This window comes from Hypanus sabinus, chromosome 2 (genome assembly GCF_030144855.1).
Source record: "Hypanus sabinus isolate sHypSab1 chromosome 2, sHypSab1.hap1, whole genome shotgun sequence".
NCBI classification, from domain to species: Eukaryota; Metazoa; Chordata; class Chondrichthyes; order Myliobatiformes; family Dasyatidae; genus Hypanus; species Hypanus sabinus.
Genome location: NC_082707.1, coordinates 44,994,790 through 45,009,628, shown reverse-complemented (window position 1 = coordinate 45,009,628; position 14,839 = coordinate 44,994,790). Strand labels below are relative to the sequence as shown.

General features: G+C 41.7%; 1 long non-coding RNA gene across 6 annotated transcripts in view; it reads left to right on the top strand.

The window, feature by feature from the left end:
* The window catches only part of LOC132378366 (uncharacterized), a 175,658-nt gene that overhangs the window by 37,852 nt on the left and 122,967 nt on the right, over nt 1–14,839 (top strand). The window lies entirely within an intron of this gene.

The window sequence follows — 14,839 nt, the reverse complement described above, 5'->3', positions numbered from 1 at the left end:
TGGATCCCATGCCTTCTTACTTTCTCAATAAGCCTTGCATGGGGTACCTTATCAAATGCCTTGCTGAAATCCATATACACATACTGCTTTACCTTCAATGTGTTTAGTCACATCCTCAAAAAATTCAATCAGGGTCATAAGGCACAACCTGCCCTTATCAAAGCCATGCTGACTGCTCCTAATCATATTATACCTAATGAAATGTAAATAATTCCTGCCTCTCGGGATCTTCTCCATCAACTTACCAACCACTGAGGCAAGACTCACTGGTCTATAATTTCCTGGGCTTCCTCTACTCCCTTTCTTGAATAAAGCAACAACATCCACAACCCTCCAATCCTCTGGAACCTCTCCCGTCCCCATTGATGATTCAAAGATCATCACCAGAGGCTCAACAGTCTCCTCCCTTGCCTCCCACAGTAGCCTGGGGTATATTTCGTCCGATCCCGGCGACTTACTGTGGAGTAAAGGAATTACGGAGGCATGAGTGAGGAGATGGACAAAATTGATTGGAAGGGGGTGACTAGAAGGGATGGCTGGACTTTCTGGGAGTATTTCAGAAGGCACAGGATAGATACATCCCAAAAAAGAAGTAGTATTCTAAATGGAGGATGAGTCAACCATGGCTTTCAAAGGAATTCAAAGACAGCATAAAAACAAAAAAAAAAGGGCACATAATAAATCAATAATTATTGTGAAGTTAGAGGACTGGGAAGCTTTTAAAACCTAACAGAAGTCAACTAAAATAGCCACAAGGATAGAAAAGAGAAAACATGAAGGTAAGCCAGTAAATAATACAAAATACTGTTTGTATTATTTTCAAATATATAAACAGTAGAAGAGAGGCAAGAGTGGATATCGGACTGTGGGAAAATAACACTGGAAAGGTTTTAATGGGGGACAAAGAAATGGCAGTTGAACTTAATAAGTATTTTGTGTCAGTCTTCATTGTGGAAGACACTAGCAGAATGCCAGAAATGTGGAAGTATCATGGGCAGTAGAGAATGTTGTTGCCATTACTGAGGGGCAAGTAATTGGGAAGTTGAAAAGTCTGAAGGTAGATAAGTCATCTGGATTAAATAGACTAGACCCCAGCATTCTAAAAGAGGTAGCTGAAGAGTTTTTGAAGGTATTGGTAGTGATCTTTCAAGAATCACTAGATTCAGTATTGGTTCCTGAGGACAGGAAAATTGCAAATGTAACTCCACTCTTTAAGAAGAGAAGGAAACAAAGGAAAGAAAATTATAGGCCAGTTATCCTGACTTCTACAATTGGGAAGATGCTGGAGTCCATTATTAAGGATGAGGTTTCAGGGGACTTGGAGACACATGATAAAATAGACCAAAGTCAGCATGGTTTCCTTAAGGAAAAATCTGCTGGAATTCTTTGAGTAAATAGCAGGCAGGATAGGGAAAGGAGAGTCAGTGGATGTTGTTAATTTGGATTTTCAGAAGACCTTTGACAAGGCTGCTTAACAAGATATGTGGGAATAAACGGGACCTTTTCTGGTTGGGTGTAGGTGACTTGTGGTTTTCTGTAGGGGCTGGTATTAGGGTCACTTCTTTTCAGGTTATGCATCAATGATTTGGATGAATGAGTTAACGACTGTGGCTAAGTTTGCAGATGATAGGAAAGTAGGTGGAGGGGCAGGTAGTGTTGAGGAAGCAGGAAGTCTGCAGAAAAACAGATAGATTGGGAAAATGTGTAAAGTAGATGGCCAATGGAATACAGTGTAGGGAAGTGCGTGGTCATGCACTTTGGTAGAAAGAATGAAGGCATAGACTATTTTCTAGATAGGAAGAAAATTCAAAAAGTCAGAGGTGCAAAGGGACTTGGGAGGATTCATTAAAGGTTAACTTGCTGGTTGAGTCAATTGTGAGGAAGGTAAATGCAATGTTAGCATTCATTTCTGGAGGACTGGAATATAAAAGCAAGCTGAGGCTTTATAAGGCATTAGTCAGCCTGTACTTGGAGTATTGAGAGCAGTTTTGGACCCCTTATCTAAGAAAAGATGAGCTTGACTTGGCAAGGCCCCAGAGAAGGTTCATGAGGATGATTCGGACAATGAAAGGTTTAACGTACAAGGAGCATTTGATGGCTCTAGGCCTGTACTTGTTGGATTTTAGAAGAATGAGGGATTTCTCATTGAAACCTATCAAATATTAAAAAACTTAAATAGAGGGAATGTGGAGCAGATGTTTGCTATAGTGGGGAACTAGGATCAGAGGGCACAGCCTCAGAATAGAGGGATACCCATTGAGGAGGCATTTCTTTAGCTAGGTAGTGAATCTGTGAAATTCATTGCCACAGACAGCTGTGGAGGCTGAGTCATTGGGTAAACTTAAAGCAGACTTGATAGGTTCTTGTTTAGTCAGGGTGTCAAAACTTACAGCAATAAGGCAGAAACATGGAGTTGGAATGGATAATAAATCAGCCATGATGGAATGTCAGAGCAGACTTAATGGGCTGAATGGCCCAATTCTGCTCCCAAGTCATATGGTTTTATAGATTATAGTCTTGGCAATCTCTAATGTTGTCATTTGTTCTAAATTGTCTCTCTTAATTCTTCTACTACACTGACTACTAAAAGTATTCACCAGCTTTGGAAGATTTCATGTGTTATTGTTTTACAACATTGAATCATAGTGGATTTAATTTGGCTTTTTTGACACTGATCAAACAAAAAGACTCTTTCATGTAAAAAGGAAAACAAATTTCTACAATTGATTTAAATATATTGCAATTATTAAAAACAAAATAATTGATTGCATAATTACTCATACCCCTAAGGTCAAAATAAGTAGATGTACCTTTAGCAGCAATTACAGCCTTGAGTCTGTGTGGATAGGTCTGTCAGCTTTGCACATCTGGACGCTGCAATTTTCCCCCATTCTTCTTTACAAAACTGCTCAAGCTCTGTCAGATTGGATGGGGATTGTGAGTGAACAGCACTTTTCAAGTCCAGCCACAAATTCTCAATTGGATTGAGGTCTGGACTCTGACTTGGCCACTCCAGGATATTAACTTTGTTGTTTATAAGCTATTTGTGTGTAGATATGGCTTTATGTTTGTTGTCTTGCTGGAAAACAGATCTTCTCCCAAGTCACAGTTCTCTTGCTGTCTGCATTAGGTTTTCCTGCAGGATTTCCCTGTATTTTGCTGCATTCATTTTACATTTTACCTTCATAAGCCTTTCAGGGCCTGCTGCAGTGAAGCATCCCCACAGCATGATGCGACCACCACCATGCTTCGCGGCAGTGATAGTATGTTTTTGATGATGTGCAGCATTTAGTCTGATGGCCAGAAAGCTCAATTTAGGCTTCACCACACCATAGAACCTTCTTCCAGCTGACTTCAGAGTCTCCTATGTACCTCTGGCAAACTAGCTGACATTTCAACAGTGGTTTTCTCTTTGCCACTCTCCCACTGGTAAAGTACCCAGGCTACAGTTGCTATATGCACGGTCTCTCACATCTTAGCCATTGAAGCTTATAACTCCTCCAGAGTTGTCATAAGTCTCTTGATGGCCTCTGTCTCTAGTCCCCCTTCTTGCACAGTTACTCAGATTTTGAGGACGGCCTGCTCTAGGCAGATTTACAGCTGTGTCATATTCTTTCCATTTCAATTGTACTACAAGGTACTGTACTTCAGTGACTTGGAAATTTTCTTGTATCCATCTTCTGACTTGTGCTTTTCAATAACCTTTTCACAGAGTTGCTTGGAGTGTTCTTTTATCATCATGATGTAGTTTTTGCCAGGATACTGACTCACCAGCAGTTGGACCTTCCAGATACAGGTGTATTTTTACTACAATCGATTGAAACACCTTGACTGCACACAGGTGATCTTTGTTTAACTAATACTGTGACTTCCAAAGACAATTGGCTGCACCACTGATGATTTTGGCAAGTCTTATCAAAGGGGGTTGAATACTTCTGCTATCAATTATTTTGTGTTTTTTATATGTAATTAATTAGATCACTTTGTGGAGACCTGTTTTCACTTTGGCCAAGAATTGTCTTTTTCTGTTGATCAGCGTCAGAAAAGCCAGATTTAATCCACTGTGATTCAATGTTGTAAAACAATAAAACATGAAAACTTCCAAGGGGGGAGGGGGGATGTGAATACTTTTTATAGGCATTGTATATTCCTACCATCACACTATCATGCAAAATGTAGCATTCACTCACAATTCGTTGCATTGAGCAACACACACAAAGTGCTGAGGAACTCAGCAAGTCAGGCAGCATAGATGGAGGGGAATAAGCAGTTGATAATTTGGACTGGATTGTGCCAGTGCTGGATAGAGGGAGCAGTGCTGCAAGACATGAGAGGCTGCGACATTGTCACCCTTTATAAGAACAAAGGGGACAGAAGTGACTGTAACAACTACAGGGGAATCTCCTTGCTGAGTATTGTTGGGAAGGTCTTTGCCCACGCAGTCTTGAACAGACTGCAGAAAGTAGCCGAAAGGGTATATCCCAAGTCTCAGTGCAGTTTCAGGTCAGAACGCTCCACAATCGACATGATCTTCTGAGAAATGTGGAGAGCAAAGACAGCCACTCTACGTCGCTTTCATTGACCTGACAAAGGCCTTTGACCTTGTGAGCAGGAATGGCCTGTTCAAAATCCTTGCTAGGATTGGTTGTCCCCCCGGCTCATCAGGATTTTTCAGCTCTTCCACACAGATGTGAAGGGTTTCGTTCAGTTGGACGGCTCTTCTTCAGAGTCCTTCAACATCTGCAGCAGAGTGAAGCAGGGCTGTGTGCTTTCCCCCACCCTGTTTGGCATCTTCTTCACAGTCATGCTGAAGCACGCCTTTGGAACATCAACTGAGGGTGTCTACTCTACACCAGCAGATCAGACAGGAGTCTGTTCAGTCTGTCCTGGCTGAGTGCGAAAACCAAGGTTCGTGAAGTACTCATCAGGGACATGTTGTTTGCAAACAATGTGGCACTCGCAACACACTCTGAGGAGCAACTGCAACGCCTCATGGACAGCTTCTCACGTACCTGTCAGGACTTCAGCTTGACCAACATGTTGGGCCAAGGTGTTGAGCACACCCCCTGCCATTACTGTCAACAACTACGAGCTGGAGGTAGTTCACGAGTTTACATACCTTGGCTCCACCATCACGGACAGTCTCTCCCCAAGATCAACAGACGGATCAGACGAGCAGCCTCAACGTTCACCAGGCTGACAAAGAGAGTCTGGGAGAACAGAAAGCTGACAACGCACACCAAGATTGTAGTCTACAGGGCCTGTGTCCTCAGCACACTGCTTTACAGCAGCGAGACCTGGAACCTCAATGTCAGACAAGAGCGGCGTCTCAACATCTTCCACCTTTGCAGCCTGAGATGCATCCTGGACATCAAGTGGACGGACCGAGTCACCAACAATGAGGTCCTGGCCCATGCCCAGATACCCAGCCCCTTCACCCTGTCCATCAATGCCATCACTGCTGGCTGGGCCACGTACACCCCATATCAGACGGGAAGATCCCGAAAGACCTGCTGTATGGGGAACTGGCCTCCAGCAAGAGAGCACAAGGGCAGCCCCATCTTCATTTCAAAGATGTCTGCAAGAGAGACATGAAGTCACTGAACATGAACGTCAAGAGGTGGGAGGACATTGCAAGCGATGGCTCTTGCTGGAGGCTGGAACTATGCAGAGGTCTAAAAAGAGAAACTGAGGCTTGCTGCTGAAGAAAAGCGCACTCGTCGAAAAAACAGCTCCAAGACAACACTGGAGGACAACGCCTTCAAGTGCAGTCGCTGCAGTCAAGACTATCACTCCCATGTGGGCCTCTACAGCCACAACAGACGCTGCTCTACCAACACAGACTGAAGCAAGACTTTACAAGCGCAGATCCATGGTCTCGCGAGACTAACGGATGCCATCATCTTCAGTTTGGACTGAGACGCTTTATCAAGAAAAGGAAAAGGGAAGATGTCAGAATAAGAAGATGGGAAGAAGGGAAGGAGTACAAGCTAGCAGGTGATAGGTGAAACCAGTTGAGGGGGAGGGTGGGTGGATGGAGGACAGTGATAATGAAGTGAAAAGCTGGGAAAGGGAAGGGATAAGTGGAAGAGGTAAAGGGCTGAAGAAGAATGAATCTAATAGGAATAGATAGTGGACCATGGAAGAAAGGGAAGGCGGAGGGGAACCAGAGAGAGGTAATCTGCAGGAGAGGAGAAGGGAAAGGGTGAGAGGGTAACCAGAATGGGGAATGGAAAAAAGAGAGAAAGAGAATGGAATTGATAAATGGAGTCATTTCAACTTGTTGACCCATTCTGCCAGTCTAACTGTAAAATTGAAGTATATTAAGTTCTACTCACCGTTAACCATACTTCTCAGTTTTGGTGTCATTACAAAGTTTAAATTTCTAATGTACACAACCACACAGAAGTCAATACCATGTATAGAAAGGCATCAATAGTTCCAACTCTGGCTCTGGGGAACAGATCATCAGAATCAGTTTTATTACCACTGACATATGTTGTGAAAATTGTTGCTTTTTGGCAGCAGTACAGTGCAAGACGTAAAAAATTACTATAATTTTACAATTAAAAGTAAATCAATAGTCCAAAAGAGGAAGAGTGAGGTGGTATTCATGGGCGCATGGGCAGTTCAGGAATCTGTCCGTGAATCATCCTTCAGTCTCACCAGCAATCATCTTCCATTGCATTGCAACACACTGAAGCTGCCACAAACGTTGTGTCAATGATTATTCATTAAAATTGCTTGAATTTTATTTACTGTAAGTGCCTGCTTACTTTCCTTAAACCAGTTTCTAAGCCATACTACCACTGATTTTTTTTCATTATTCTGTAAACCTTAATTTTGAAACTTAAGAGTGATACTTTGCCAAATACCTTAAGAGCAAAGGAAGGAAAGAACATGAGTTGATAGCAAATGATGACAGTGAAGGATTTCAGAGAGATTGGAAGACTGAAGATATTGAAAAGGAAGTAGGGATTATAACTGAGGAGGAATGATAAGGAAATGAGATAAAGTTAGGGTGCCTCATCATGAGTGAATATAAGACCATGCTGTGGGATTACCCTATATGCATGCGGTGGGTTAGAGTTTGGATTCTCTTTTCAGTGTGATTTTTTTCTGATTTTATTTGTTCCTGTATGCTATATACTGTAAATAAGAAAGAAAAAATATATAAGAAGAACTGACCCTGTCTTTAATGCTTAATTCATTTTTCAAAACATTTTGGAAAATAAATGGTAAAAATGAAAATGCTTTCAGAAAATATTCAGCATTTATTCACCAGAAAATACACTAGATGGCACTCTTTGATTAGTAATTTCCACAAAATGTATTTGATCAGACAATTTAATATACGAACGTTTGTATATTACTAAATCTTCAGAAGTATCTGGTGTAGCAAGGTGATTAGAAATAACTGATGATGACGTTTAAAAGATTCTTAGATAGGCACATGGAAAGAAATGGAGGGTTATGGGCTGTGTGGGAGAGAAGGGTTGAAATGGCTGTGAAGTAGGTTTATATTGGTCATTGTGGGCTGTCGGGACATTACTGTGTTGCACTGACCTATGTTCTAATATGAAAATGCAAGAGAAAATCTGTAGCATATCAGCCCAGCGAACTGTTGCCAGCACAGTGGGCTTTTTTGGGGGTGGTGATATATATATATGTATGTATGTTGGAGTGAGCAGTTAGCTTTTGATGGGCTGTAGACCACGGTCTCTCTTTGGGGGCTTTGCAGTTGCTTGCATGGTAGATGGTGGGAATGCTGCTGCCTTGTGCTAGGATATTGGGGGAAGGGTTGATACTGCTAGCTGCTGCTTGTGCTGGGAGGGCTTTGAGGTTCTTGTGTCTTTTTTCTGTCATTCATTCTTTGGGTTTTTTCCCTCTGTTTCGAGGAGAGTAAGAATTTCAGTTGTAGATTGTATACGTTCTCTGATATTAAGTGGAACTATTGAACTACTGAAGAACTGGATAAATTCACAATCCAGAAAAAGAGAACAAAATAGATAATAAAGATAAAAAATAAAATATAAGCTCAAACTAGTGAGTAAAATAAAATGGACTTAAGAGTTTATTTAATTATATAAGAAAGAAGATGGGGAGTTATAGAACATAGGACATAGAAATTTACAGCACATTACAGGCCCTTCAGCCCACAATGTTGTGCTGACCATGTAACCTACTCTAGAAACTGCCTAGAATTTCCCTAGCACATAGCCCGCTATTTTTCTAAGCTCCATGTACCTACCTAAGAGGCTCTCAAGAGACCCTATTGTATCCACTTCCACCACTGCCGTCAGCAGTGCATTCCATGCACCCACCACTCTTTTTGTGAAAAACTTACCCCTGACGACCCCTCGAAACCTATTTCCAAGCACCTTAAACTATGCCCCCTCGTGTCAGCCACTTCAGCCCTGGGAAAAAGCCTCTGGCTATCCACATGATCTGCATCATCTTATACACCTCGATCAAGTCACCTCTTATTCTCTGTTGTTCCAAGAGAAAAGGCCAAGTTCACTCAACATATTCTCATAAGGTACGCCCTCCAATCCAGGCAACATCCTTGTAAATCTCCTCTGCGTTCTCTCTATAGTATCCACATCCTTCCTGTAGTGAGGTGACTGGAAATGGACACAGTACTCCAAGTGGGGTCTGTCTAAGGACTTATATAGCTGCAACATTACTTTGTGACTCTTGAACTTAATCCCACGATTGATGAATGCCAGCATACCATGCACCTTCTTAACAACACTGTCAAACTTCACAGCAACTTTGAGCATCCTATCAACACAGGGCCCAAGATCTATCAGATCCTCCACACTGCCAAGAGTCTTACGATTTATACTATATTATGTCTTCAAATTTGACCTACCAAAATGAAACATTTCACACTTATCTGGGTTGAAGTCCATCTGCCACTTCTCAGCCCAGTTCTGCATCCGATTGATGTCCTACTGTAGCCTCTGACAACCCTCCAGACTATCCACAACACCCCCAACCTTTGCATCATCAGCAAACTTACTAACCCACCCTTCTACTTCTTCATCCAGGTAATTCATAAAAATCACAAAGAGCAGGGGTCCCAGAACAGATCCCTGTGGAACACTACTGGTCACCAAGCTCCATGCAGAATACAAATCATCAACAACCATCCTTTGCCTTCTGTTGGCAAACCAATTCTGGACCCACAAAGCAAGGTCTCCTTGGATCCCATGACTCCTTACTTTCTGAAGGAGTCTTGCATGGGGAACCTTATCAAATGCCTTACTGAAATCCATATACACTACACCCACTGCTCTACCTTCACCAATGTGCTTTGTTACATCCTCAAAAAATTTATGAGAGAACATATTGCCACCTTCCCCTTCAACAAGAAGATGAGACTGGAGAAACTGTTAAGGGGAATAGGCAAATGCCAGAGGAGTTAAACAGATATTTAGCATCATTCTTAATGGAAGAAGATATGAGAAACATCAGAACTAGTCATGTAAGGTGTGGACAATCAAATTGTTATCAGAATGACAAAGGTCCAAGAATATCCCTGACATCAACGATGGCAAGATCAGCATGTGAGTGCTAAAGACAAGCATTGATTTGAGAATTATTATCGGGCAGGCCAACAAGGGTAAACTCTGTAAAGCTCCCTGGTCCAAATGACTTGTATCCTACAATCCTATAAATAGAGGCTTTCAAGGTAGTGGATACATTAATTATAATTAAACGGAATTTTATTTTAAATGGTAAAAAAAAATGAAAAAAGGCAGCTGCAAGCAGAAAGCCAGCACAACAGATATTATGTAATGCTCATGGAATATTGGCTCTGATGTCAAGGAGGCTATGGTATGAATACAACAAAATTTAACTGCAGTTATACAAGGAATTTATGAGGCCACATCCAGAATATTGTAGGCAACATTGGTTCCCCTGTCTAAAGACAGATTTTATTTTATTGGTGTTTTTTTTTCAGAGAAGATTAACTAGAATGACCCTAGCTATTAAAGGGGTGTCATTGAGAAAAGGTTGGTATCCCTGAATGGCTGAGGACATATCATACAGAACATAAAGTGGAATATTTGAAGTTATCCACATGTAGGAAAACAGAAAATGATGCAATATTGAAATGTGTTTCAGAGAGACATATATGGGCATGTACATGAAGATCATCGGGGTCTCTCTTCCCGCCATCACAGACATTTACACTACACGCTGACTCTGCAAAGGAAACAGCATTATGAAGGACCCCATGCACCCCTCATACAATCTCTTCTCCCTCCTGCCTTCTGGGAAAAGGCTCCGAAGCATTCCGGCTCTCACAACCAGACTATGTAACAGTTTCTTCCCCCAAGCTATCAGACTCCTCAATACCCGAAGCCTGGATTGACACCTTACTCTATTGTCCCATTTATTATTTATTGTAATGCCTGCACTGTTTTTGTGCACTTTATGCAGTCCTGTGTAGGTCTGTAGTCTAGTGTAGCTTTCACTTTGTTGTTTTTTTACGTAGTTCAGTCTAGTTTTTGTACTGTGTCATGTAACACCATGGTCCTGAAAAACGTTGACTCATTGTTACTATGTACTGTGCCAGCAGTTATGGTCGAAATGACAATAAAAGTGACTTGACTAGACTTGACTTGAATAGCTGAACAGTTAAAATGCAGTTGCAGCAATATATGAGGAGATTAAATAATATACAGCTCTCTTTTTGCAAGAGGATTTGAGAAGAACATGTGATGCTATCCTTCAGGGTGACACTCTCAGAGTCAGGGGATGGCCAGTCATGACTGAGATGGAAGGAAATGCCGCAGGCTATTGTTCAGAAGGGTGATGGAGGTTCAGTTGCTGAGTCTATTCAAGATAGCGGTCAATAGATTTTTAGAATATTAAAGGAATATGGAAACTGATGTTGAGGTAAAAGATTGCCTATGATCTATTGTCTGTCAAGGTGAGATTTAGGGGTTTAAGGGTAGCACATTATTTGGCTTCTTTTAAACTCATCGGTGTCAACATCTTCAAGGATGTGGTTCAGGTGTGGCATGTTGATGCAATCACAAAGAAGGCAAGTCAGCAGCCCTCCTTTGTTCAGAGTTTGAGGAGATTTGGTATTCACTGAAGACTTGCAACTTTCTATATTTGTAAGATGCAGAGTATTCTGAATGATTAATTCACAGCATGGTATGGAAGGCAGCTACATCAACGCTCATCACTATTAAGGGCCTCGTCAAGAGGTGATGATTCGAGAAGTTGGTATTCATCATTATGGGCCTTCACCATCCAGGACATGCCCTCTTCTTGCTACTGCCCTCAGGGAGGAAGTACAGGAATAAGCACGAGAAAATCTGTAGATGCTGGAAATCCGAGCCACACATATAAAATGCTGGAGGAACTCAACAGGTTAGATATCATCTATGGAAAAGAGTAAGGAGTTGACATTTTGGGCTGAGACCCTTCATCAGAACTGAAAAAAAAGATGAGAAGTTAGAGCAAGAAGGGTGGGGGAGGTGAGGAAGAAGTACAAAGTGGTGGGTGATAGATGAAACTGGGAGAGGGGGAGGGATGAAGTGGGATGAAATAAAGAACTGGGAAGCTGATGGTGAAAGAGATAAAAAGTTGGAGAAGGGGAAATCTGATAGGGGAGGGTAGATGATCATGGAAGAAAGGGAAGGGTGAGGAGCACCAGAAGGAGGTAATGGGCAGGTAAAGAGACAAGGTGAAAGAGGGAAATGGGAATGGTGAAGAAGAGAGGGGCAATTACTGGAAGTTCAAGAAATCAGTGTTTATGTCATCAGGTTGGAAACTACCCAGATGGAATTTAAAGTGTTGCTCCTCCAACCTGAGTGTGGCCTCATTGTGGCAGTAGTGGAGGCCATGGACTGACATGTTGGAATGGGACTGAGAAGTGGAATTAAAATGGGTGGTCACTGGAAAATCCTGCTTTTTCTGGTGATTGGAGCATAGGTCCTTGGTGAAGCAGTCTCTCAGCCCACTTTGGGTCTCACCGATATACAGGAGGCTATACCGGGAGCACCAGATACAGTAGATGATCCCAACAGTCTCACAGGTGAAGTGTCGCCTTATCTAGAAGGACTGGTTAAAGCCCTGAATGGTAGTGAGTAAGGTGGTGTCGGGGAAGGTATGGCACTTGTTCCATTTGCAAGGATAAGTGCCAGGATGAAGATCAATGGGAAGGGATGAATGGACAAGGGAGTGGTGCTGGGAGTGATCCCTGTGGAAAGTGGGTGGGGGAAGGGAAAGATGTGCTTGGTGCTGAGAACAGGAGGTACGGGAGCCTGAAGACCCACACTTATTGATTCAGGAACAGCTTCTCCCTCTCCATCATCATACTTCAGAGCGGTACATTTACCCATGATCACTACCTCATTATTCTTTTTTAACACTATTTGTTTGTAATTTGCAGTATGTTTACATCTGTGCACTGTACTGCTGCCACAAATTTCATGTCATAATAGATGATGATAATAAACCTGATTCTCATTCTGCTTCTGAGACACAACAGAGACTGCTGATAGACGTTGCCTGGCCGGCTGAGTTCTGCAGCAGTTGGTGTTGATTCTGATTCTGATTCTAATTACTTTCTGTACCAGCTGGTGAACGTTCAGTGATTTATGTACATGGACACCCAGCTATCCATAGTAACACTTTTCAATCTCATTGCATTTTCCATTTTGTCACCAAAATAGATGACTTCATAATTTCCACATTACAAACCATATGACATGTCCTGACCCATTCACCTATGCTTACCTATGACACCTGCAAAGGTAAAAGCTTGGGCACTCTTACACTTCAAATTGATATGAAGTCATTGAAGGACAGGAAAAGGATTTGTGTGGAATAAAATTGTGAAAAAATGCTGACTGGTGAGACCTAAATGGTCAGCTGCCAGCTTTTCTGGCCTGTATCCAGTAATAATCCCAGCTGAGTTTCAAAATGCATTAGTTGGCTCCTCTGTTCTGCTGAGCCTTTGATTACCTTATGACTCCTTTCAACCCTCTGAATCACTTCATTTTTCAATGTCACCCTGAAGGCCAATGTCAAGGAAAGGGTAGAAACTCTGTTTGTAATTGGTTCATCTACTGCGATCTGTTATGCAAATCGTAGAACCATGATTATTACTTTGGTGGTAATGAATGCTGTAGAGGAGAGTGTGAATGTAATTCTAACTTGGTAACCACCTTATCTATTGAACAGCTGGAAAATGAAGCAAGAAAGTAAGTCTTTCATTCCAGAGGAGATTGTGAGTATACCTCTTAGGATTTCCCAAAGCATATTACAGCCAATGAGGTATTTTTGAAGTGAGGTCACCAATGTAATATTGCAATTGCAGTGGCCAGTTGATGCACAATGAGCTCCCACAAAAAAACATTGTGATAATGACCAGATAATCTCTGTTTTAGTGATGCAGCTTGACAGATAAAAATCTTAGCTATATCACAGGCTTGATGAAGCAACTCTGATTATTGTTACATTTTTATGATAAAATATAAATTGATTTTGCTAGCATAACATAATGCATTGAAATTGCTATTTCCTGAATATAGAATCTATATTAGGTAGGATCATGCACCAGAAACAATTGCATTAAAAAATTACAGAGTGAAATTGTAAGAAAGAATATTAATAATAATGCAGACTCTGTTCTTTGAGCTTGAGATTCATTGGAGCACTGATATATAACACTATTTATGGATAAAGGTAATTTAGCTGAGAAATATTTTGATGCATTATTCTGACAACATGAAATTAGATATGACTCATTCTGGCCCTGAGTTACATGGTTGTGGATTGAAGACCTGTTCGAGAGAGCTGACCACAAAAAATGCAGACTGACACTATGAGATAATGTTGCATAGCTGGCGGGCAGAATTTTGGACATGACATAAATCTGACTCTATGCACTTGCACAGGCAGGTGAAAAAGTTTCCATCACACTGCAAAATTTATTTCAAAGAAAGATCTATCTCAGGTTACTTGACCAATATTGTTATTACCTTTCCCTCCTCCCAACTGAAATGCCACCAAAAATCCAACAGCCATATTTTTACTACTGATGAACCAATTGTCTCTTCTGAGTAGCAATATATCACCCACTGCATCTTTCTTCTCTCTCCTCCCTCCGCCCTCACCCCCCAAGCCCCAGTGACTACCAATTGCAGCCCAGTTACATCCTCCTAGAGTTAGCACAGGTTCTATTCCCAAATGCCAACAGCACTTCTGGACCATGGTCTCTTACAATCTCATTATCTTCCACTTGTGCTCTGGATTATTAACAAGAGAAGACTTTTCCTAGGGTAAGCCATGCTCAGGAAAATACATCATCTTAGACCATTTTGCTGTTAAATTTGGCAGCAGTGGGCCCTCAAACAAAAAAAAAGGCAGGTTGAGCCTCTGCATGCTGACTATTTATAGCATAAACACAAGAGGTTCTGACCATTCCGGAAATCTTGAGCAACACACACAAAATGCTGAAGGGACTCAACAAGTCAGGCAGCATTTATGGAGGGGAATAAACAGTCGACGTTTCAGATTGAGACCCCTTGTTGGGACTAGAATGGAAGTGGGGGGCAGAAGACAAAATAAGATGGGAGGAGGGTGGGGTGGAAGGTGTACAAGCTGGCAGGACATAGATGAGAACTGGTGAGGTGAAAGTGGGTGGGCAGGGGAGGGTGGATGAAACAAAAAGCTGGGAGGGGATACAGTAAGTGGACTATTTATAACATATTTACTAGCACTGTTTGATTTCTAAGCAATTATCTGGTCACTGATACATTGTAGTTTGTAGAATATAGCTGTGTCTCCAACAATGAGTACATTTCAG